This window comes from Vidua macroura, chromosome 2, assembly GCF_024509145.1.
Source record: "Vidua macroura isolate BioBank_ID:100142 chromosome 2, ASM2450914v1, whole genome shotgun sequence".
Lineage (NCBI taxonomy): Eukaryota > Metazoa > Chordata > Aves > Passeriformes > Viduidae > Vidua > Vidua macroura.
The window spans coordinates 13,958,282-13,964,718 of NC_071572.1; positions in this window are offsets into that span (position 1 = coordinate 13,958,282).

Consider the following 6,437-nt stretch of genomic DNA (forward strand, 5'->3'; position numbering starts at 1 on the left):
CCCCAAGGTGAAGGCATCTCTTGATGGCAAACCCTCAAGGTGAAGGCATCTCTTGATGGGCAAACAGATCAACCTAATACTTCTCAAATTCCATGAATTAATGATGGATTTTAGACAACATTATTCTAGAGAGGTCTCTTTAATTCTGTTTTCAGTGAAAGTATTCTGTAGTCAGTAATCCCATCCCTTGCAGTACTGACTCACCAGCAGTGATCTTAATTCCCCCATGCATTTGTCCATTTTCCATCTTCACCCGCCTTCAAAATGAGCAGACAACTCAATAAAAATAAAAAAACAGTTTCCTGAACAAATTTTCATCTCTTCAAAAAAGAAAAAAGGGCTCTATTTTTTTTCCTTGGGTTGATACAGAAGAACATCCCATATCACATAGCTGAAAATTAATGTGCTGATATATGCAGAAGAGGGAATGTGTTTTTGACAGGTTGTGTTTCAGTCAAGAGAAGTAGGCAGCAGTATATAGAGCGGAAAGCAGCAGCGTAGGAAACCATGGTGATCTCGTAGGGTGATGTCCCTTGCCATCCCAGCTATCTCAGCATTTAATCTGTCATGGTTCATAAAGCAACATTTTAAAACCAGCAAGGTATCTTCCCACCATTGTTCCCACTGACAGCTCTCCTGGAACCTCCCAGCTCAACTATTGGAAACCTTTTTCTAACTTCAGGCCTGAATACATTAAAGAACATAACACAATGTAAAGAAATAAAAAATGACTGTTTCTGATCAGCCTAGATCTCTTTCCAAACAAGCGGTGCATTTCTGCCGCAGAGTCAGGTGGCTCTTCTGCAGGAGCACTCAAGCGAAGAAGTAAAACATTTCCTTGGTGTATTCTCCCCACTCTTTCTCTTTTTGTCCCCAGAGAAAGATACTGGTTTGGGCAGAGACATCCTTCAGACTGAATAGAGCCTGTGGTCCATTATTTAGCTAATACAATCCTGTGTGATTGTCGTGGAAGAAACTACTTCTCAGACTATTCCATGTAGCCCTTCCTTTCCCAGAGGCCAAGTGGTGTTTTTCTTGCTGACAGAGTTCTATCTCATTTCTAGGGGAGTACCACTGAGACTGCTAGCAAGTCACATAAGGGAGTCTTATACATGAATTTTGCAATCAAAGTTCAGAATTTATCTCAGTGTGTTGTAGCCTCTTGTCTTTCTAAACAGGATCCCACTTTTTATGCCACACTGTGAGGCTAATTATTCTCAATTTATTTGCACAGCCCTGCATTTGCCATCTATTATTCCCGAAATATAAAATGATCTAAATTCTTTTATTGGCTGCACTACCTAATTATTCCTCATTTGTTTTTATTCTCTTCCAATTTAGTATCATCTGCAAAGTTGGAAATCATGTTTTCATATCATAATTAGACCTCTAAGAACCTCAGAAAGCTGCTTGGTGAATAAGCATGTAAAGGGCTTTTTTCCCCCCTTCTTCTATTCTAATTTTAATGGAGATTTAAAGTGAGACAATAAATTAGAAATGCATGAAATTATGAGCTAAATCATTTTAGTTGTTTGCCTGTGGGCCATAATGTTGGAACAAACAGAAGTGATATGAAGAAGTAGTTATGATAAGAAAGTTGGTTAGGAATAACTGGTAAGAATGTAGAAGATGAGCTGACATAGCCCAGCTGCATTAGCAAATGTACTTGTTCGGACAGTGTATTGCTGATGTCAGTAGCCTAAAAGTTCCCCTTTTGCCCCAGCTACATGTAGCCACTGTGTAGAGAAGTCAGTTAGGAGCTGTGACTTTGAAGCAGACAGAATTTTCCATCTTAAGAAGGAAGTTTTCTACCTCCATCATAAAGATTATCTCGCCTTTAAAATATGGCTTATAGTATTTCCTGCACCTTAGAGATAGCAAAGAAGGTATTAGCACTAGTATGACAGAAGAGGGCTCCTTTACTTGTGTTGCTTAGGATAATGTAGCAGCAATCAACCAGTTGGACGTTTTCTAAAGCCAGAAAGGCAGAGCACCTCAGTAGCCTTTGCTTCAGTCATCTGTATATCTGGAAGTCTCTATCAGGAACAGAATGAGCACCATGTAGTATTGGTCTTTTTTTGTCTCCCTTTTGCTCAAGTTGTAGCAGTTGAATGCATTGTTTCAAGAAGTTACAGAGCTGTTGGCAATTCAAACCAAACCCCTTTCAACCCAAACCATTCAATGATTAAGGTTTTTTTTTTTCCAAAGGTATAGAAACAGAATGAGAGAATCACTGTCTTACAAAGAAGCAAACAAATAAACAAAGTAGGTAAAAGATCTCTCCGCACTGCACCTATTTCAGTCTGTGTTCTTCTGAACAAGACTAACATTGGGATCTGCAGCCCTCTCAGAAGAGGAGCAAATCTGATGGACCAAGCAGTGCAGGATCAGCCTTGAAGCCACAGACCCTGTTCAGACCCTGAATTGTTCTTGATTTCCAGGTGGAAGAGATGATCTGTACTATAAGCACATAACCATCCTCAGCTAATCTCCAGCAGGGAATCAGAGTGTGTCTGTGCTAGTTCAGTCAGGTGCAGACTTTGCGTTTGTGCTGGTAAGTTCATGTTGGCTGTGACACCCTCCTCTTTCCAGTTCAGACAGTGCTTAGAACAGAGAAGCTGCATTAAGTTTCTCCCTCATGTTCCATGCCTTGGCTTCATTGTAAGAAATAATAAAATTAAGGGACAGACCATGGGATATCAGCCATGGCTTGATGTTGGATGATTTGTTGCTCTTGAAAAACCTGGCATGAAGAGTGAAGTTTATTGGGCAAGGACACTTCCATTGGCAGTGGGTGCAACAAATGGTTTTGTGAATGAGACTGGGAAGGCCATGACACTTGTGGAATCCATCTGGTGATCCGAACATCTCTGGGCCTGATTCCAATGGTGTCAGTCAAGACTAGCCCCTTCAGAACAACTGGACTAGTGACAATATTGACACGTATATGACACGAGAGATCAGGGTTATGTCAGATCTACCAGAAGGGATAGATTTTTTTTACTGCTGTCTGTGGTTTTTTTTTTTTTTTTTTTGGCCCCCACTTTGTCGGCACATTTAATTGCAGATGCAATTTAAGTCATTTATATATCTTCCTGACTGACAGATACATTGTTTTATGTCCTAGCTGCAAAATTATGCCCACAGGTATGTGCAGCTGTTGTTCTGAGCCAGCGGAAGGAACCCATAGATATGGCACTTCAGCAACTTTATCTTTTCTCTCTAGGATGCCAAAAACAAATAAATACATTTTTTAAAAGTCCAACTGATCCTAATAAGAAAATATATTTAAATGCAATTATTAAATGTCATATCTGCAGGACAAGGTTAAGGGCATTTGTGTAATGTAATTTCATATATTTCCCTAAATCTATCAGAATTTACTCTTAATTGTAGCTTCAGCTATAAATTTACAAGTTTTGAGTGGCTTAGTTTTGAGTGATGACACTCCTGCAAAATCAGTGATGTTCCTGGGTGAGTGAGTAATTTATCTTGGAAAGTAAAAATGTTCATGAAAAGGTTGCAATGAACACTTTAAAGTCTGACTCTGTTTCTGTAGAGATCACACTGAATATGGATTAAATTGTTCTTTGATTGCATGATTAGTCTCCTAAATCTAACATAGAATTTCTGTTCTTTCAGGAGATGACACAAAGATTTCAAAGGGAGTTAATTAAAATCACAGATTTCAGCAAAAATTCTATTAAACATCAACACATGCCTAATTTATTTATTTATTTAAATTCTGGAACACTTTCAAGTATATCCATTATTTCTTTAAATATTCAGAATAATTCCCAGTGAAACTCAATAAGTTACAGCAATCTGGATGTTATTCATATGTCATTAAAATGATAAGGCAACTCTAAGAATTTAAGAATTGTTGTCCTGGTTTAGGGCAAATTTGGAAGGAAACTTTTGAAGTGGTCTCTTCTATACAGCAAATTCAAGCTGCCTCTCCCCCAACTGGTTCAAAAGACATAAATCTCCTTTGAGAGAAATGGAAAAAACTGTTTATTTAGCAAGCACGCACAAACATGAAAAATGAATAATATAATACAACTAAACCTCTTGTTGTTCTGAAGAGATGGCAAAGTCAGAAATTCTCTTGTAGTTCAGAGTCCTTTTCGTGGGTGTGTCCTTGGCTTTCTCTCAGTCTCTTGGGGGCTCAGGTCTGGCTGCAGTGCAGCTTGGGGACCCTGGATGACAGTCCTGGTGTTCCCAGACCAAACAATAGCTGAACAGTTCCAAAAAACTTCTGGCCTCAGCCAACCAAAAGCAACTAACTAAAAGCAAACTCCTTTGCTGCAGACAACACACCGAGCTCTTATCTTTATTTTTGTGAATAGAGCCGCAAAAAATTCCACCACTTTCCCTTCTCCCCCACTTCACTCTTGGAACCAGTCTTAGATGGGCAGAACTTAATATCCAAACAGAACAGAGGATTGGGGATACAAGCATCATAAAGTCACCCTAGGACAATTTTGCAAAAGGAAAAAAAAGGAAGAGGGACAAATATCTGAAAATACCATCTGAATTATATAATTTCTAAGACTGGAAATAGGAACTTGATTTTTATTATGAGAAACAACATCTGAAAAAATGTTTGTCAGCAGAGTTCTCTGATTTTGTTTCCACCATTATTGTATCGCTTTTCCAGTTTACCACAGTCCATACTGTTTGTGAGACAACACTGAAATATGGCTAAGGCAAGCACAAATGTAAGAAATGCCATTTAAAAAAAAAAAAATCAGGCCTCTATTTTTTCCCTTATACTGAGCTTGTAGTGGCATAAATGTTCCCCTAAAGCCCGTGGTCCGTAAACTTCTTGTAAAAACTGACTTTGAGATAGTAAAAAAGTTACCTCAAGGGGACAATTTAAGAAGAGATCCCTCTTTTAATCCAGTATGCCCCAGCTGTCAAATCTTCCACTACTGACTTGGCCCAAATGAGTCCTGAATGTCTTGTTTTCCTCCATCCCATTGAGCCAAAATTGAGGGATGAAATTTGTAGTCCCTGTGAGTGATGTGGCTCCCATGCCATCCCTGAGAGGGTGGCAGTGCTGGCTGTAACCCTTCCAAACCCACAGAGGAGCTGTGGTTCAGCTGCTGTGCAGTACCTGGGGAAAAGCTAGCACAGAGGTGTTTTCTATAGCAAGAATTTGTTCTAAAATTCCAGTCCTTTCTTAGCCTGTATTCCCCCAGCCCCCTCTATCCAGCACTATCCAAAATATAAAGAGCTGTAGAAGCATCGACTCTCTAAGTTTCTACAAATTTTATCTGCAAATGGCATTCAACGTAATTAAGAAGGAATTGCACCAAATTTCTATATTACACCTGGATTTAGTGGAGAGGGCTGTGAAGCAGTTTTGAAGAAATTGATGTGTTCTTAGGCTCTTTGTGATGGAAACTCCTTCAGATTTCATGGTTTTTTCATGCTTGAGATCCTGTGTACTGCACTGATCAGCCGTAAAACTGTCCTTTATTTGAAATTAAATGTGGAGAAGTTTAAATTGTTCTGTGTGTATACAGACATAAGTAGCTCATCTTTGGCAGTGCTCAGATTATTTATACTGCAGCTGCAGTAAATTTGAATTGCACCAAATGTAGTTCTCTAAATGTCAGCTTGATTTTCTCAAGACCTACTTTTGATGCGTTATAAATATTACTTGTTACAGATGCTAAAACTCTTCAAAAGAGGAATGTCAGTCTGGGTGCAGAAATATGGATCATAACAGGACATTTATTTATATTCTTCCAAAACATTACAAAAATTATCTTTGTTATGTACATTTAAGGATTTTGGGATTATGGGAATTCACTGTCTCCATCAGTAGGTACACACAAGTTTCCCATAACTCCTGATAACTGCAGTTAGTGTTAATGTAAATGTTTGGTTCATATGTATATTCAACATAGCAATCTTTCCTAAAACTAAATTAATGCAATCAAGTCCAGGAAATGTTAATTTAAAAGCTGAAAAAAAAAGAATAAAACAAAGAAAATATGAATGTCAATTTTTACTGATTAAATTTTTATTGTCTCCCAAACATGTCTACTTTTTTGTTTTAATAACAAAAGCAAGAAGGTAATTCACTGTTTATAATTTAAGGACTTCAGTTGCTTCCAGGCAATGGGATGGTCCATAATTCAAAGCTTAAAAGTGAAAAGGAGAATCCAGCATTTTTTTAGATACTCAGAAAACACTGAGCGCACTCTCAATTCGCATTATTTATTCATTGAGACAAATAAAAGGTTCAACACTGTATATGAGATGGATTAAAATAATATTGATTGCAATTTTCTTGACAAATAACAAAGCAGAAATGAGAATTTGCATTCACATGGAACAGATCAGTCACATTTGGAAGAAAAATTACCTATCTTAGAAAACAGTTTCTAAGTACACAGGTAACACTTAAATTTCAGAGGGTGCTC